This window comes from Scyliorhinus torazame, chromosome 7 (assembly GCF_047496885.1).
Source record: "Scyliorhinus torazame isolate Kashiwa2021f chromosome 7, sScyTor2.1, whole genome shotgun sequence".
Lineage (NCBI taxonomy): Eukaryota > Metazoa > Chordata > Chondrichthyes > Carcharhiniformes > Scyliorhinidae > Scyliorhinus > Scyliorhinus torazame.
In genome coordinates this window covers 17,239,062-17,258,638 of record NC_092713.1, presented here as the reverse complement: position 1 = coordinate 17,258,638, position 19,577 = coordinate 17,239,062, and the positions used below count along the sequence as shown (strand labels likewise).

The following is a 19,577-nucleotide window of genomic DNA, read 5'->3' as shown; positions in this document are numbered from 1 at the left end:
CCACCCTCCCTCCCAGCTGTGCACCTTACAGGAGGGTCAGTCCTTCCGCCGGCCCCGTCTAGGCCCCCCCACCCACCGACGCACCCCGCACACGCTCCCTTCCCAGGTCAACCATTTTCACCACTAGCGGCGTCTAGAGGTGTCAAAGTTGCCACAGGGATCGAGGCAACGCTCCCGGAGTCACAGACGCCCGAGCCTCCACCGGAGTCACCACCGAAGCTTCGACGATGACAGAGGACGACCAGGGCCCCCGATTGACTGATTGCTTCATTTTAAAGAGTATAATCATAAATTGTAAATAGTAAATAGAATTGCAAATAGTTACAAAACGCTGTACGGAGGTATTACAGTACCTCCATAACTATAATTTGGTATAATACCAGCACGGTAGCATAGCGGTTAGCGCAATTGCTTCACAGCTCCAGGGTCCCAGGTTCGATTCCCAGCTGGGTCACTGTCTGTGCGGAGTCTGCACGTTCTCCCCGTGTGTGCGTGGGTTTCCTCCGGGTGCTCCGGTTTCCTCCCACAGTCCAAAGATGTGCAGGTTAGGTGGATTGGCCATGATAAATTGCCCTTAGTGTCCAAAATTGCCCTTAGCGTTGGTTGAGTGGGGTTACTGGGTTATGGGGATAGGGTGGTGTGGGCTTGGGTGGGGTGCTCTTTCCAAGAGTCGGTGCAGACTCTGCACTGTAAATTCTATGATACGTTATCTGTAATGTCAGGCCACCACCCCCGCCGGACTCTTTTTTAACAGGGGGTGAATGTGGTAGTCTCGGTAGAGGTAATACGGTATCTGGTAATGCTGGAACACCATTGGTAGATATTGTATGTTTCCCATTGGTCAAACTGTATGGTACCTCCGCACTGCTAGGCGGGGTATAAGAGCCCGTGCCAACCCAGCAGCCTTCATTCTGCACCTGAGCTGCTGGGGGGAACATCTAGCTTATTAAAGCCTTCAGTTGGACTACAACCTCGCTTTAGTGGTCACTGATCGTGCATCACTCCCCAGCTCCTCATCCCATTTGCTTTTGATCCTCACCACTTGCCCCCCACCCCCACTCCCCCAACCACCCATATATGTTCCCAATCCTACCCTCTCCCGACTCGTCTGGGAGCAGCAGTTGTTCCAATAGGGTATACCCCGGCTACCTGGGAAACAACCTCTACTCCTTTCTTGCAAAGTCCCTCATCTGCATATACCTAAATTCACTCCCCCTCGGCATCTCAAACTTCTCCAGCAACTCATCCAGACCCTCACCCTCTCCATTCCGGCCTCCCTCCACTTCTCGTACATCCCAGCTATCTCACCCGGCTTAAACCTGTGGTTGCCACGCAGTGGTGTCAACACCGACATCCCCTCCAACTTAAAATGCCTCCTCAGCTGATTCCACACCCTCACCGCCGGCTGTACCACCGGGTTCACCGTATACTTCTCCGGAGCTTGCGGTAGCAGCCATCACAATGGCCTTCAAACTGAATCCCTTACAGGACTCCTCCTCCAGCCTAATCCTTGAATCCACCATATTTCTGTTCCGTTTATTCCATAAACTGTACAATTTTTCACAAGTCTGTTGTGTGGCACTGTACCAAATGCCTTCTGAAAGTCCATGTACACCACATCAACAGCATTATCATCATTGACGCTTTCTGCACAAAATGTTCCATTTGACTGCTAATTTTATCCTATATAATTGTTTCTAGAAGCCTGCCCACCACTGCTGTTAAATTGACTGGCTTGTAATTGTTAGGAATATCCTTACAACCTTTTTTGAAAAAAGGTGTGATATTTGAAATTCTCTAGTCTTCTGGCATTTTCCCTAAGTCGAAGGAAGACTGGAAGATTATGGCCAGCACCCCTGCCATTTCCATTCTCACTTCCTTCAATGTCTTTGGATGCATCTCATCTGGTCCCAGTGCCTTGTCAACTTCCAGTATCGACAGTCTATTCAACACTTCCTCCTTATCAATTTTGAACCCTTCCAGGGACAAATTTTCCTTGTCTGTCACCATGTCCTGGGTAGCATGTATCTCCTTGGTAAAGACAGATACAATTGTTAATACATCAGCCATGCCCCTGCTTCCATGTGTAAATTTCCTTTCAGAGAATCATAGAATCAAAGAATTTACGGTGCAGAAGAAGGCCATTCTGCCCATCGAGTCTGCGCTGGCTCTTGGAAAGAGCACCCTACCCAAGCCCACACCTCCTCCCTATCCCTGTAACCCAGTAACCCCACTGAACCAAAGGGCAATTTAGCATGGCCAATCCACTTAACCTGCACATCTTTGGACTGTGGGAGGAAACCGGGGCACCCGGAGGAAACCCATCCAGACACGGGGAGAACGTGCAAACTCCGCACCGACAGTGACCCAAGCTGGAATCCGAACGTTAGACCCTGAAGCTGTGAATTAACTGTGCCACCATGCTGCCCATACTTTTAGGGACCATTTAGGTCCTATTCTTCCTTTTACTATTTATATGCCGATGGAAAACTTTGGGATTCCCCATTATGTTGGCTGTCAGTCTTTTCTTATGACCCGTCGTTGTTTCTCTATTGTGCTTTTGCAGCTTCCCTCTGGACCTTCTGTATTCCTCTTGATTCACAACAGTATTTTCTACCTGTCCCTTGTCCCACGTACATTTTTTCTTCCTTATCTTAACTTCTATCTCCTTTTTCATCCAGCGAGCTCGGGATTTCTTTGCCCTACCGTACCTTTTTAAGGGAATATACCTTGACTATGTCTAGACCATTTCCATTTTGAAGGTAGCCCATTGTGCAGCTACAATCTTCCCGGCCAACATTTTGTTCCAGCCTAACCAGCCCAGCTCCGTTCTTGAAGTTGGTTCACCCCCAGTTAATTATTTTTACTCTGGAAATGCCCATTTTTCTTTTCTATCATCACTCTAAACCTTACAATACAATGATCACTATGTCCTTTAAGAAGTTGCTTAAAACCCACCTCTTTGACTAACACATTAGCTTACCTGACTTGCTATCAAATTCTGTTTGTTCGCACTGTAGTGAACTACCTTTTGGACATTTTACGATGGCAAGACGTTATATTCTTACAAGATGCCATTGTTAATCTAATGAGGAGCGTCACAATTTGCTTTGATCCCCTGGTTGAGGAAGGGGAAAATCAGCCATGCTTCCCACTCCTGACTGCGAAATGCTCCCCATTGCTGGATCGGGATATCTGGTGATATCTAGGGATATCTAGGTTTGGGATTATGATGGCTTAATTCGGCAGTTGAATAGTTTGCCTAGTCATAAGACTCAATTTCCTAATCATTTTGGTTTCAAAGCTATTCATAGCCCAAATATTTTAAGCAGATTACCACCTGCATCGTCCATACTCACACCTTTGGGACCCCAGTAAGAACTTGCACCTTCAGAACAGAAGGTAAGGGAGGAACCTGACATGACAAATTCAAAGACCAATTCCATTAAATCGGTATGCAACAGATCATGTAAGCAACAGAAACTTGGCATTTATATTGCAATTCATCGAGGAAAAACTTCCCATCATGCTCCATAGAAGCATAATCAGGCACAACATCCTGGGGGTTACCATTGACCAGTAACTGAACTGAACCAGCTTTATAAATACTGTGGCTTCAAGACCAGGTCAGAGGCTGGGAATTCGGTAGTGAGTTACTCTCACTGACTCCCCAAAGCTTGTCCACCATCCACAAGCTATAAGTCAGCAATGTGATGGAATAGTTTCCACTTACCTGGACGAGTGCAGCTCCAACAGCACTCAAGAAGCTCGACACCATTCATCTCAAAGCAGCGGACTTGATTGGTACCCCATCCACCACCTTCAACTATCCACTCACTTCACCAGCAACACACAGTGGCAGCAGTGTGTGCCATTTACAACATGATGTGGAGATGCCGGCGTTGGACTGGGGTGGGCACAGTAAGAAGTCTTACAACACCAGGTTAAAGTCCAACAGGTTTGTTTGGAATCACTAGCTTTCGGAGCACTGCTCCTTCCTCAGGTGAGTAAAGTCCTGAGTGAGTGAAGTTCACCTGATGAAGGAGCTACGCTCCGAAAGCCAGTGATTCCAAATAAACCTGTTGAACTTTAACCTGGTGTTGTAAGTTTTCTTGTTCTCCATTTACAACATGCACTGCAGCAACTTGCCAAAACTCCTTGGACAACTTACAAACCCTTTACCACCTTGAAGGACAAGGGCAACATGGAAACCTCACACTTGCAGGTTCCCCTCCAAGCCACACATCATCCTGACTTGGAACTATATTGCCCTTCCTTCACTGTTGCTGGGTAAAATGCAGGAACTCGCTTTCTTTTTTAAAAAAAAATAATTTTTATGAAGGTTTTCATAAAATATCAATAACAAAATGAAAAAAGAACCCAACAGGGTTAAGTACCAAACACAGTCTAGAAAAGCAACCCTCCATACCCCCCTCCCCCCTGTACATAAATAATAAATTAACATTCACACCCTGACTTAACACAACAGCTGTATACACCCCCTCAGACCCTTCAATGTAAATAACAAAAGCAAAAATAAAGTAACCCCCCCCCCCCCCCCCCGCACTCCGAGTTGCTGCTGCCATTTACCAATGTCTACCGTTCTGCCAGGAAGTCTAAGAACGGTTGCCACCGCCTAAAGAACCCTTGTACCGACCCACTCAAGGCGAATATCACCCTCGCCAATTTAATGAACCCCGCCATATCGCTGATCCAGGATTCCACGCTTGGGGGCCTCGCATCCTCCCACTGAAGAAGAATCCTTCGCCGGGCTACCAGGGACGCAAAGGCCAGAATACCGGCCTCTTTCGCCTCCTGCACTCCCGGCTCCTCTGCCACTCCAAATATTGCGAGCCCCCAGCCTGGTTTGACCCTGGATCCTACCACCCTCGACACCGTCCACGCTACGCCCTTCCAAAATTCCTCCAGCGCTGGGCATGCCCAGAACATATGGGTGTGATTTGCTGGGCTCACTGAGCACCTAACACACCTGTCCTCACCCCCAAAAAACCAGCTCATCCTTGTCCCGGTCATGTGTGCCCTGTGCAGCACCTTAAACTGTATGAGGCTGAGCCTCGCGGACGATGAGGAAGAGTTCACCCTCCCAAGGGCATCTGCCCACGTGCCTTCCTCAATCTCCTCTCCCAACTCCTCCTCCCACTTACCTTTCACCTCCAGCACAGAGGCCTCCTCCTCCTCCTGCATCACCTGGTAAGTTTCCGACATCTTCCCCACTCCCACCCACCCCCCCGAGAGCACCCTGTCCTGTACTGTGTGTGGCAGTAGCCGTGGGAATTCCACCACCTGCCGTCTGGCAAACGCCCTTACCCGTAAGTACCTGAAGGTGTTCCCCGGGGGAGCCCGCACTTCTCCTCCAGCTCACCCAGACTCATGAACTTCCCCTCCACAAACAGGTCCCCCAACTTTCATATCCCTGCCCCACCCCGAAAACCCTCCACCGGTTCTCCCTGGGGCGAACCGGTGGTTCCCCCGTATTGGGGTCCACGCCGAGGCCCCAACTTCCCCCCTATGCCACCTCCACTGCCCCCAAATTTTGAGGGCAGCCGCCACCACCGGGCTCGTGGTATACCTCCCTGGAGGGTGCGCCAGCGGTACCATTGCCAGCGCCCCCAGACTCGTACCCACACAAGACGCCATCTCCAGCCTCTTCCATGCAGCTCCCTCCCCCTCCATCACCCACTTGCGCACAAGCGTCGCATTGGCGGCCCAGTAGTACCCACAGAGGTTAGGCTGCACCAGCACTCCCCTATCTCTACTCCGCACCAGGAACACCCTTCTCACCCTCGGTGTCCCTCGCGCTCACACAAACCCCATTATACTCCTGTTAACCCGCCTAAAAAAAGCCTTCGGGATAAACACGGGGAGGCACTGGAACAGGAACAAAAACCTTGGGAGCACCGTCATTTTGAATGACTGCACCCTACCCACCAAGGACAGCGGCAATGCGTCCCACCTCTTGAACTCCTCCTCCATTTGCTCCACCAGCCTTGTAAAATTAAGCCTATGCAGGGCCCCCCAGCTCCTGGTTACCTGGACCCCCAAATATTTGAAGCTCCCCTCCGCCCTTTTTAGTGGGAGCTCGCCAATCCCCCTCTCCTGGTCCCCTGGGTAAACCACGAACAGCTCGCTCTTCCCCATGTTGAGCTTGTACCCCGAAAAGTCCCCGAATTCCCTAAGAATCCTCACTACCTCCGGCATTCCCCCCACCGGGTCTGCCACATACAGCAGCAGGTCGTCCGCATAGAGTGACACCCTTTGCTCCTCCCCACCCCGCACCAACCACCTCCAGTTCCTTGACTCCTTCAGTGCCATAGCCAGGGGTTCAATCGCCAGTGCAAAGAGCAGGGGGGACAGGGGACACCCCTGCCTCGTCCCTCGGTGCAACCGAAAGTATTCGGACCTCCTCCTGTTTGTGGCCACACTCGCCCTCGGGATCTCATACAACAGCCTAACCCACCTGACAAACCTCTCCCCAAACCTGAACCTCTTTAGCACCTCCCACAGGTACCCCCACTCTACCCTATCGAAGGCTTTCTCAGCGTCCATCGCCGCCACTATCTCCACCTCCCCCTCCCTCGCCGGCATCATGATAACGTTCAAAAGCCTCCGCACATTCGCGTTCAACTGTCTCCCCTTCACAAACCCCGTCTGGTCTTCATGGATGATCTGCGGCACACAATCCTCGTGGCTCAGACCTTCGCCAGCACCTTGGCATCTACATTTAGCAAGGAAATCGGTCTGTAAGACCCACACTGCAGGGGATCCTTATCCCGCTTCAGGATCAAGGAGATCAGTGCCCGGGACATCGGGGGCAAAGCCCCACGCTCCCTTGCCTCATTGAAGGTCCTGACTAGCAACGGGCACAACAGGTCCATATATTTTTTATAGAATTCGACCGGGAAACCGTCCGACCTCGGTGCCTTCCCCGCCTGCATGCTTCCTATCCCTTTGGTCAGCTCCTCCAGCCCAATGGGCAGCACGGTAGCATTGTGGATAGCACAATTGCTTCACAGCTCCAGGGTCCCAGGTTCGATTCTGGCTTGGGTCACTGTCTGTGCGGAGTCTGCACATCCTCCCCGTGGGTGCGTGGGTTTCCTCCGGGTGCTCCGGTTTCCTCCCACAGTCCAAAGATGTGCAGCTTAGGTGGATTGGCCATGATAAATTGCCCTTAGTGTCCAAAATTGGCCTTAGTGTTGGGTTTGGTTACTGGGTTATGGGGATAGGGTGGAGGTGTTGACCTTGGGTAGGGTGCTCTTTCTAGGAGCCGGTGCAGACTCGATGGGCCGAATGGCCTCCTTCTGCACTGTAAATTCTATGATTCTATGAATCGTGGCTCCCAATCCCGCCAGCAGTCCCTCTTCCACCTTTGGAAACCTCAATTGGTCCAGGAAGCGGCCCATCCCTCCCTCCTCCTGTGGGGGCTCGGATCGGTACAATTTCTCGTAAAAGTCCCTGAAGACCCCATTGATGCCAACCCCACTCTGCACCTCACTCCCTCCCCTGTCCTTAACTCCCCCGATCTCCCTAGCTGCGTCCCGCTTCCGAAGCTGATGCGCCAGTATCCGGCTTGCCTTTTCCCCATACTCGTAAATCGTCCCCTGGGCCTTCCTCCACTGCACCTCCGCCTTCCTGGTGGTCACCAGGTCAAATTCGGCCTGGAGGCTGCGCCTCTTCCTCAACAATCCTTCCTCGGGCACCTCCGCATACCTCCTGTCTACCCTCACCATCTCCCCCACCAGATTCTCCCTCTCCCCCCGCTCCCTCCGCTCCTTGTGGGCCCTGATGGAGATCAGCTCTCCCCTCACCACCGCCTTCAGCGCCTCCCATACCATCCTCACTCAGACCTCCCCGTTGTCGTTGGTCTCCAAGTACCTCTCTATACTTCCTCGGACCCGCTCGCTTACCTCCTCGTCCGCCAACAGCCCCACCTCCAAGCGCCACAGCGGGCGCTGGTCCCTCTCCTCCCCATATCCAAGTCAACCCAATGCGTGGCGTGGTCCGAAATGGCTATTGCCGAATACTCAGTATCCTCTACTCTCGCTTTCAGCGCCCTACTCAAAATGAAAAAGTCGATTCGGGAATAAGCCTTATGGACATGTGAGAAGAATGAAAATTCCCTAGCCCCCGGCCTTGGAAATCTCCAAGGGTCCACCCCTCCCATCTGGTCCATAAACCCCCTCAGCACTCTAGCCGCCGCTGGCTTCCTACCCGTCCTAGACCTGGCGTGATCCAGTGCCGGATCCAGCACCGTGTTAAAGTCTCCCCCCATTATCAGGCCCCCCACTTCCAAGTCTGGGATCCGACCCAACATACGCCGCATAAAACCCGCATCGTCCCAATTCGGGGCGTACACGTTGACGTACCACCCTCTCTCCCTGCAACTTACCACTTACCATTACGCACCTACCGCCATTATCTGCCACAATGCTCGACGCCTCGAATAACACCTTCTTTCCCACCAAGATCACCACCCCTCGATTTTTGGCATCCAGCCCCGCGTGAAACACCTGACCTACCCACCCTTTCCTCAATCTTACCTGGTCTGCCACCTTCAGGTGTGTCTCCTGGAGCATAACCACATCCACCTTGAGCCCCTTCAGGTGCGCGAACACGCGGGCCCGCTTAACCGGCCCGTTCAGTCCCCTTACATTCCAGGTTATCAGCCGGATCAGCGGGTTACCCGCCCCCCCTACCCCGCCGACTAGCCATGACCCCCTCCTCGGCCAGCCACGCGCCCGCACCCCACACCCGGCCCGTTCCCCACAGCGGCATATTCCCGTCTCGACCCCCCCCACTCGCTCCAGTTCCCCCTTGACCATAGCAGCAGCAACTCGATTCCCCGCCACCCCCCCCCCCCCAAACCCCACCCCGGCTAGCACCTATCCTAGCTGATTTACTCCCCCCATTGCACTTCCGCAAGTCAGCTGACTCCTGCTGACCCCGGCCACTCCCGCCTCTCCTTCGACTCCTCCCATTGTGTGACACACCCTTCTCTCCCGTTCCCCCTCCATAGGCTCTCCCCCTTCCATTCTAAACGCGGGAAACAACCCTCGCTTCCCGGCCCCGGCCCCGCTCCCTCCAGTCTTCAGCGCGGGAAAAAGCCCGCGCTTTCCACCTACCCGGCCCCGCCACCTCTGACGCAGCTCCTTTTACAGGCCCAGTCCCCTCACCCCCGACTCGGGCCTCCCCCTCCCCCGCGGGGCCCCATCTCACCGCCGTCCACCACCCCTGTTCCGTTTACCTACCCCCCTCCAAGAGCCCCCCCCGACCAACCCAACCAAATCGTGCCCAACCCGCCCCAACCACCCTCACCGACCCGAAAGAGAAAAACACAGAGAAAAAGAAACCAGGAGCAAAGCAAAGGCCCCCCTCAAAAAAAATAAAAAAATAACATATCAACCGCAGTCCCCAATCGCCCATCCCGACCCTCAATCTGTGTCCAACTTCTCGGCCTGAACAAAGGCCCACGCCTCCTCCAGAGACTCAAAATAATGGCGCCGGCCCTTGTAGGTGACCCACAGTCGTGCCGGCTGCAAATGCCAAACTTCACCCCCGTCCTGTGCAGCACCGCCTTCGCTCGATTGTACCCGGCCCTCCTCTTCGCCACCTCCGCACTCCAGTCCTGGTATATTCGAACCTCCGCGTTCTCCCACCTGCTGCTCCTCTCCTTCTTGGCCCACCTGAGCACACACTCCCGATCGACGAACCGATGGAACCTCACCAGCACCGCTCGCGGAGGCTCGTTAGCCTTGGGCCTCCTCGTCAGCACTCTGTGGGCCCCTTCCAGCTCCAGGGGCCCCTGGAAGGAGCCCGCTCCCATCGGCGAGTTCAACATGGTGACCACATAGGCCCCCACGTCTGGCCCCTCCAGCCCCTCCGGGAGGCCCAGAATCCGCAGATTCTTCGGCCTCGACCGATTCTCCATCTCCTCGAACCACTCCTGCCATTTCTTGTGGAGCGCCTCATGCGCCTCCACCTTTACCGCCAAGCCCAAGATCTCGTCCTCGTTGTCGGAGATCTTTTGTCGAGCCTCGCGGATCGCCACCCCCTGGGCCGTCAGTGTCTCCAGCAGCTTATCAATAGAAGCCTTCATTGGCTCTAACAGGTCTGCTTTAATCTCTCTGAAGCAGCGCTGGATACCCTCCTGCTGCTCCTCCGCTCACTGCATCCACGCTGCCTGGACTCCGCCCGCCGCCATTTTGTTCTTCTTCCCTCGCACCTTCTTCGCGTCCACCACCATCTTTTTAGTCACCCCACTCCTAGTAGAAGCCATATACTATCGGGGAGCTGTTATAATCTTCTTCCCACACAGGGAAACGTCGAAAAAGTGCCGTTGGGGGCCCTGAAAAGAGCCCAAAAGTCAGTTTTTGCGGGAGGCGCCGAATGTGCGACTTAGCTACGCATAGCCGCAACCGGAAGTCAGGAACTCACTTTCTAACAGCACAGTGGGTGTATCTACACTTCATGGACTTCAGCAGTTCAAGAAGGCAGCTCACCACCTCCTTCTCAAGGGTAGTTAGGGATGGACTACAAATGCTGGGCCCACCAGATCTGAGCAAATAAAACAGAACAACATGCAAGACACACATTAATCAAAAGATGGGCAGGCTAGGTGGTTCGGTCATGTGAAATTGCCCCTTTAGTGTCCAAAGGTTAGGTGGGGTTACCGGGATAGAGTAGGGGAGTGGGCCGAGGTAGGATGTTCTTTCGGAGGGTCGGTGCAGACTCAATGGGTTGAATAGCCTCCTTCTGCACTGCAGGAATTCTATGGTTCTATGATAAGGGAAGCTGTTAACTGTTTGCTTAAGGATCATCTTGAAGGAGGAAGATAAAGGCAGCTATGAGGTAAGAATCCCAGAGCTTTGGGATTCAGGAACCAAAGGCATGGTCGCCAATGATGGAGTGGTAATTGTCAGGGATATTTAAAATTAGAGGAGCGTTGAAATCTTGGAGAGTCGCGGGACTGTGGGATGTTGCAAAGGCAGGGTAGTACAGTTCTGCTTTCTACATTATAGGAAGGATGTGATTGCACTGGAGGGGACGCAGAGGAGATTCATCAGGATGTTGCCTGGGGTGGAACATTTATGTTATGAAGAGAGGTTGGATAGGCTTGGGTTGTTTTTGTTGAGCAGGGAAGACTGAGGGGCGACCTGATAAAGGTGGACAAGATTCTGAGGGGCATGGACAGGGTGGATAGGGAGCAGCTGTTCCCCTTAGTTGAAGTGTCAGATATGAGGGGACACAAGTTCAAAGTGAGGGAAAGGTGGTTTAATAATATTCTTTATTAGTGTCAGAAGTAGGCTTAAATTAACACTGCAATGAAGTTATTGTGAAAATAGTGGATATTGGAGGAATAGCTTTTTTACCCGGAGGGTGGTGACGGTCTGGAACGCACGGCCTGGGAGGGCGGTAGAGGCGGGTTGCCTCACATCCTTTAAAAAGTACCTGGATGAGCACTTGGCACGTCTTAACATTCAAGGTTATGGGCCAAGTGTTGGTAAGTGGGATTAGGTAGGTGGGTCAGGTGTCTTTCACTTGTCGGTGCAGTGCTCGATGAGCACGGTGTGATCCTGTGATTCTGTGACAGGGCCATGGGGATCATTGTCAAGATGGAGAGATAACATTGGGCGTAGTGGTGACGTGTCACTGTTTCACTCAAAGAACCAGAGTTGCTGTGGCAACATGTGCTTTCACCTGCATGTTGTAACCTGGCGCTTAGGACAATGATGGAAGAGGCTCCACTGTTCTTTCTCTTACATGGCTGACCAGGAGTCTCTCTCACCCTCACCACCCATCACTGACGTGTGTTGGAAGGATTTGCAGATTGATACTTAATCTGTTTGGCCACCTGCCTCACAGCATCAGGGACCCGGGTTCAATACTGGCCTTGGGTGACTGTCTGTGTGGAGTTTGCACTTTCTCCCCATGTCTGCGTGGGTTTCCTCCAGCTGCAAAGATGTGCAGGTTAGGTGGATTGGCCATGATAAAATGGCCCATTAGTGTTCAGGGATGTGCAGATTAAAGTGTTACATGGACAGGGCATGCTCTTTTGGAGGGTAGATGCTGACTCGATGGGCCGAATGGCCTCCTGCTGCACTATCGGGATTCTATGATCATGAACTCCCTTTCCTTGGCCATCAGCCCCTGGCTGGTACTTGAACTCAAAACTTTGGGTTCGGAGTCAGGTACACTCCCTGCTAGCTGACAAGACCTCACGTTAAGAAGAATGTAGGAGAAGCAAACAAAACAAACCTAGTCCCTCTCCTCTGCCACTTCCACTCCAGTTGGGAACATCGGAATTAGGAGCAGAATTCAGCCCTTCAAGCCTGCTCCATCATTCAATCAGATCTTGGCAGATCTCTTCCTGGTCTCAAAGCCACCTCACTACCTGCTCCCCATATCCCTTTAACCTGTTTTTTTAATCAGAAAAATATCTATCTCCCTCTTCAACCCATTTAATGACTCAGATACCATTGTACTATGGGGCAGCGAGTTCCACAAATTCACCACCCTCTGCGAGAAGTAGTTCCTCCTTATCTCAGTTCTAAATCTACTGCCTCTCAACCTATATCTGTGACCTCTCGTTCCGGATTGCCTCATAAGGGTGAACATTTGATCTACATTTACTTTATCAATCCCTCGTACTATTTTATATACCTCGGTCAGATCCCCTCTCATCCTTCTAAACTCCAGCGAGTATAAACCCCAACTGTTCAATTTCTCCTCAGACATCAACCCTTTCAGCCCCGGAATCAATCTGGTGAACCTCCTCTGAACTGCCTTCAATGCCACCACATAGGGGTGGCACGGTAGCACAGTGGTTAGCACTGTTGTTCAATTCCTGCTTGGGTCACTGTCTGTGCGGAGTCTGCACGTTCTCCCCGTGTCTGCGTGGGTTTCCTCCGGGTGCTCTGGTTTCCTCCCACAAGTTCTGAAAGACGCGCTTGTTCGGTGAATTGGACATTCTGAATTCTCCCTCTGTGTACCCGAACAGGCGCCAGAATGTGGCGACTAGGGGCTTTTCACAGTAACTTCATTGCAGTGTTAATGTAAGCCTACTTGTGAGACTAATAAAGATTATTATTATTACATCCTTCCTCCAATAAAGCGACCAAAACTGGACACAATACTCCAGATGTGGCCTCACCAACAGCCTATAACAAGATCAGAGAGTGTTGGCAGTGGCATCTTAAAAATATCATTTCCCACCCCACCAAAAAAAAAGAGTGGAATAATTTGTATACCATTTAAAATGACTTGTTGCTCTGTGTCTCTCTGGTTTTAGAAAGTGATAAGCATTTTCACCAAGCGGTGAAGAGTAACAGCAAGTGCACCATGGTGAATCAGACCCTCCGCTCTGTGTGTGGGTGCACACTGGCACAGAGAGACTCTCTGAAGTTTCTTGCAGTCCTGGGCCGAGCAGTTGCCAGGCTGTGATGCAGCCAGATAGGATGTTTTCTGTGGTGCATCTGAAAAAGTTGGTAAGGGTTAATGTGGACATGCCGAATTTCCTTAATTTCCTGCGACAACAATCATTTCTCACCTCTCAACAATCTCAACAATCACCTCTCGAAGCACTTCATTATGACTGAAGTCAGGGCCGGTAGTCATTGAGGCACGTTGCCTGGTTCTTCTTTGGCACCGGTATAATGGTGGTTTTCTTGAAGCAGGTGGGGACCTCGGAATGGAGTAGAGACTGGTTAAAGATGTCCGCGAATACCTCTGCCAGCTGGTCCGCGCAGGCTCTGAGTGCACGACCAGGGATCCGGTCCGGGCCCGTCACATTCCGAGGGTCCACTTTCAGGAAGGCCGATCTGACTTTGGAAGCTGTGATGGTGGGTATGGGTGAGTTATGGGATGCTGGGGCACTCGACAGCGGATTGTTGGTTACCTTCTCGAACCGAGCATAGAATGCATTGAGTTCATTGGGGAGGGGTGCGCTGCTGCCAGAGATACTGTTCGGCTTCGCTTTGTAGCCCGTTTTGTTGTTTCGTCCTTGCCACAACCGCTGAGAGTCTGTCTGTGACTCTAGCCTGGTTTGATAGACAGACAGATAGAGTGATAGACTGATAGAGAGATAAACTGATAGACAGATAGAGAGACAGACAGCACTGTGTGGATGCAGATAGGCACAGAGAGACAGACAGCACTGTGTGGGTGCAGACAGACACAGACAGCACTGCATGGGTGCAGACAGACACACACAGACAGCACTGTGTGGGTGCAAATAGGCACAGAGAGACAGACAGCACTGTGTGGGTGCAGACAGCACTGTGTGGGTGCAGACAGACACAGAGAGATAGGCAGCACTGTGTGGGTGCAGACAGACAGACAGCACTGTGTGGGTGCAGACATGCACAGAGAAACAGACAGACAGCACTGTGTGGGTGCAGACAGACACAGAGAGACAGACAGACATCACTGTGTGGGTGCAGACAGACACAGAGAGACAGGCAGACAGCACTCTGCCAAAGCCATCCCCGTCCCGACTAAATCCAGTCCACGCTTTCCACCCACTCCGCCTCTTCATTGCAACTGTGCCAGCCAGATTAACTTAAATGTATCTGCTCAAGTGGAAATAATCAATGCAAATCACGGTGGCGGTGGCTGCACAAATGGGGTATGTTTGATGCACAGCCCCAGCCCCTTCACTCCGGCTCTTCTGTGGGGAGGAGGACAGCTCCACAGATGTAGCAGAGGCTGAAACACCCCTGCCTCGGCTATTCTGTCCCCCCACCTCCTCCTTCAGGATCTAGATGCCTGCATGCCCTGACTACAATATGTGAAGGTAGGTGCAGTGATTCTAAAATCTGTCACCTATATAGCCATCAGAGATTCAACTTCATCACAGTCTCTCTCTCTCTCTGTCTCTAGCAGTCTCAACTCATTTCTGATAATCCACCAGCTCCAAATCCTGCCTAGTTTCCAAGTCGGTTCGTGCAGTCGGTGCGGTTACAGGGACCTTGGGGGAAGTTCCCATCCGATGCCGTAGTGGTGGGGCTGCTTTAAAGAAAAAAACAAGAGGCGATGGGAAAAGACTCATCTTTCCTTATCTGTGGGCTGATTTTGGGAGACGATCCGGCTGCTGGGAGCTGAGCGTTTGCAGAATGATTTTTGCAACTTTTTAAAAAGCAAAAAAAAAAAAATTGCTGTGTTTTTGCGGGGAGTGGGTGCTGGAAGCTGCTGGTGAATGGGGAGCAGGAAGGGGCTGGAGTGAATGGTGCTGTGTTCAGAGACCCAGTGAGGAGCAGTTTAGGAATACTGTAAAGGGAGGTTAAAGACTCCAACCAGGAAGTTTAAACCCCCCGGCTGCAGTGTGGAAATGAGAGGGAAATTTTCCCAAATCACTTCTCTGGTTTCACTATGCACTGGATTATTCCCCCCTGCCCCCCCCCCCCTTTTCTTTTCCCCCTGTCACGTTTATAAGGCTTGCAATTCCGAATTGCGCTTGTGAGTTACAGCCAGCCACAGGGGGGTGGGTGGATAGGGCATCCCCTATTTTGCTGGACCCCTGGGAACCAGGGGCGCCCCCTGCAACTTTGGCTGCGGCAGACTTGAGTTGCTTCCTGAACGTTACCAGCTCGTCTGCGGTCCTCTGGCTGCCGAGGGAGGAGAGACACATTGTAGGTGCTGAGTAAAGTAGCTGAGCAGCCCCCCCACCCGCCTGCGCTGGGCTCCGGGTCGCTGAGCAGAGGAGAGAGGCAGATAGAGCGGCCCCAGCTTGTCCATGGCCCACTGGTCACACGAGTGTGGAGCAGAGTGGAAATTGGCACATCGCTGGAGGATGTGTGTGTGTGTAATATGTCTCCTAGTCTTTATTGAGAGATTAAAAAGCCAACCTTGGCATCAGAATAATGTTTTTACTAAAACAAATAATTATTTTATTAATCAACTGTACATTGGGACGATTACAATTCAGATGATTCAATTAGTATCCATGGTTTCAAACGCACCCCTTATAAAATATCCATGTGAAGATTTCTGACATCTGGATTAATCCTGTGTGGATCATATTTAATCAGCATCTTTCTGGGTAGGCAGGTCGAGTCTATTTTGATCTAAGGGAACCAGGGGTTATGGAGAGAAGGCAGGAGAATGGGGATGAGAAAATATCAGGCATGATTGAATGGCGGAGCAGACTCGATGGGCCGAGTGGCCTAATTCTGCTCTGATGTCTTATGGTCACTTGATGTCTGAACCCTGTTCTGAATGGCACTTGCTTCGCCCCTCGGGGGGCTAGTCGGTGAGTGAAGCCCGTAGCATGCCTGTTGACAAAGAACAGGAGGTTCCAGGTTTAATTCCTGGGACTGTTGCCGGGCAGTGACCTGAAGCGTCTGCAATGGGTCTGTGCCTCCCTGGCACGGGAGGTGCCAAAATGCACTCCTTGTTTCTGCTTGGTATCCAGTTCACAGCGTCCGTCTGTGAAGGTGCACAAGGATCAGGCTGGGTTTGCTGACCAATTGGTGAAGCTCCAACTTTGGTCTGCCTTGACATCAGAGTTCCTTTAGCATTGCAAGGGCTTGGCTAACGGGAAATGGGTGGGCCATGCTAACCATAATGAGTTCAGATTAGTCGTACTATGCCTATAATGTAATGTCCATCCTTCAGAGAATGGGGCCAATTCTAGTAATGTAAAATGTGGAGACCCTTGTGTCTGGACTTGTAGATGTCATTGCAGAACCCACCTTGATAGCCAAATAAAAGTGGGAAGGCACCCAGGGCAGAGTTTGTGATTCCCATCAGAGGTGAAGGGGATGGAAAATTGCCACCCAGTAATGATCTGGCAATTGTGGCCCGTCTTACCCTGACCTTTTTGCAAAAGTTTCCTTCTCCCTCCTACATGCAGCTCCCACCTCTGACAGTGGCCTTCCAATTTCGGAGTGTTGGAGCCAATTTCGGAGGGTCTGCTGTTCGGCTTCCAGACTTGAGGACTTGCCCATTGCCCTCGATGCTCCCTGGCCAACTCATCGGTCAGCTCCGAAAACGTCACGTGGGTTGCCAATGCCAAGTGGATTCGGGACCCAGAAATGCACCTGACCTTTGGGGTCCTGACACTAGAACTAAAATCCAGCCCCCCAAAGTCTCTTGCAAAACTGAGCATTATAAATATATCCATCAAGTTTCTGTTGCTATTAACCAACACTTAAATCTTGAAGTTTTCTCATTATCAATAAAAGTGATTCCAGCATGGCGAGGTGCTGCTGAATTTTTTTAAAAATAGGAACAATATTGGGCTGTTCAGCCTCCATTTTTACATTTTATTTTATAACCTTTTATCCCACCCACTAGCCTTTATTTCTCGGTCTTAGTATCTTTAATTGGAGAGTTTTGTACATTGCCTCATTTAGTATCATGACCAGTACAGGCTTGGAGGGCCGAAGGGCCTGTTCCTGTGCTGTATTCTTCTTTGTTCTTTGTCTCTATTGTTTGATCATGTTGGAGTGTTACTGGTGAATTTGGGTACTTGGATTTCATTGGTCTCCACATTTAAACAGTTGACAAGGCCAAATTGAAATAAGCTATGGAAATCCTTGTTTTAGCAGTAGAGACAAAAGCAACAAAGGCGATGATGAACTTTTATAAAACACTGGTTAGACCTCAGCTAGAGTATTATGTCCAATTCTTTGCACTGTAGATACAGGAACAATGGTGAGAGTGCCAAGCGGATTGAGGAGAACGGTACCAGGGATGGGGAACTTCAATCCCAGCTTCCTCAACTAATTCTTTTCCTTGAAGGAGAGAAAGCTAAGGGGCGAACTAAAGGAGTTCAATACTTGGAGTAGTTTTGTTAGAGTAGATGGGGGAGAAAGTGTTTCCATTCGCAGGTGGCCAATAACCAACATTTTTACACCGCGCGTTGTTATGGTTTGGAATGCACTGCCTGAAAAGTCTGGTGGAAGCAGATTGACCGGTAACTTTCAAGATTAAGAAAAGGAAGTTTTGTGGGGTTATGCAGAAAAGGCAAGGGAGTGGTTGTTTATTGGGTCACTCAAGAGCTGGTACGAGCATGCAAGGCTGAATGAGCGTCTTGTGTATGATTCAGCTCCTGTGTTGGGCACAGTTCATGGGGAGCTCTTCCTTAACTCAGCTCTTGAACAATGGTCAGCATAGCTAAGACTGAGCGCTGCATGTTGGCATGCTCAAGCTAGGAGATTGCAAAAGCCAAGTCTAACCTTATCCTCACTCACAAATATGCTTGCAATGGCCACGATTGCAATCCAGCCTAAAGATCTGGGGTCAGTTGTACTTCATAAAATCCACCTTGGCTCACTAGGACTAGGTGCTATGTGTGATAAATGAAGGATTCAAAGAAATCTGGACTGTGCCCATTTGTTTTTGGTGGTTGCGATAACATTTGGTGGCCTGCTCCAACATTTGTATACTTCAATGCATGCAGACTATCATGCCAGTGCTTCGAAGAGAATTTGAGCACAAAATGGAGCTTGCCTTTAATAACCTGGATTTTTTGTGGCTGATATTTAAACTTAATATTAAATGCATTACCTGTGGATTTGTGCTGTGACTTTCATTGATTTGTGAACCTCCGCTGCCCTGTGTTAGCCCGTTGCCCTGTGCCAGTCCCATCATATGAAGGAGGCAACGAACGCAGTTGTGTTGGCAAGGCATTAAGTGTTAAGAGCTCATTGTGTGTACCTGATGCCCTTGCATTTGAGTCTGTTGTTGACTGACTGCAACACAGCTGCCAGTCATTGCAGTTAAGGTCTCTCTAGAATTGTTTACCTCCAGCAGTAAAACATTGAAAAAAAAACAACGTCAAAACGATTGCTGTAAAAATGTGACAAAGTCTTTTTCTTTTGACTGTCATTTTTCTTTCGTCCATCATTAATTCAGAGACAAAATACTGCGGGTCTTGGATATCCGGGATAAAAATGAACAGCTGGAAACACTCAGCAGGTCAGGCAGCTTCTGTGAAGTGAATTATGTTTCTAGTCGAGAGGTTAACATTGAACGTTGTGTTGGCAGGCTATTCGGCATAAGAGTTCTTGCACCCAATGCCCACACAAGTATTCCCAGCATATTGGGTCGTGAACAAAAAGAGGGAATGTTGTCCGATTGAGTCCTCCCTAACCACAAACTGTTAGAAAACTGATTACTGTGCCCTCTGACACCCAAGCTAACTTCAGCTAAATAGTACAGACTGGTGCATGCAATCCAGACATAGTTCGTCAGTGGGGCTCAACTGCAAAGGCTAAACTCTTTGACCCATTGGAAAGGCATCGGGTAAAGCGACAGTGTTACTCGTTTCTTTCCCACAGGCAGCCACAAGCAATATTTTGCACTTTGCGATTTGATTTCCAATTTTCAACAAATCGCAGTGCAGACGTGTGGCCCCCTGCTTTCAAACATTGTAACCTTCTAAATGCTTGCCGTTTCCACACAAGCTGTGTGAGTTTTCATAAGTGTGATAGTCAACACTGTGTTATTGAGTGTGTTAGCAGATGTTAACATCTGTCCTTTGACAAAATGGTTGCTTGCCTACCTTGATTTCTCCGCCCCTTCCCCCGTCCCATTATGCGCCAAGAATTTTAAGAAGC

At 50.7% G+C, this 19,577-nt stretch overlaps 1 protein-coding gene across 9 annotated transcripts in view; it reads left to right on the top strand.

The window, feature by feature from the left end:
* Positions 1 to 14,566: 14,566 nt before the first annotated feature.
* The window catches only part of adgrl2a (adhesion G protein-coupled receptor L2a), a 695,216-nt gene continuing 690,205 nt past the window's right edge, over positions 14,567 to 19,577 (top strand). For 4 of the 9 annotated variants that reach the window (XM_072510363.1, XM_072510357.1, XM_072510367.1 and 1 more), the window contains exon 1: positions 14,567 to 14,809. The gene's annotated coding sequence lies outside the window, so the exon portion shown is untranslated. Of the gene's footprint in view, positions 14,810 to 18,873; positions 18,937 to 19,577 lie in introns of all 9 variants that reach the window. The other 5 variants (XM_072510358.1, XM_072510361.1, XM_072510364.1 and 2 more) reach the window with 4 other exon arrangements.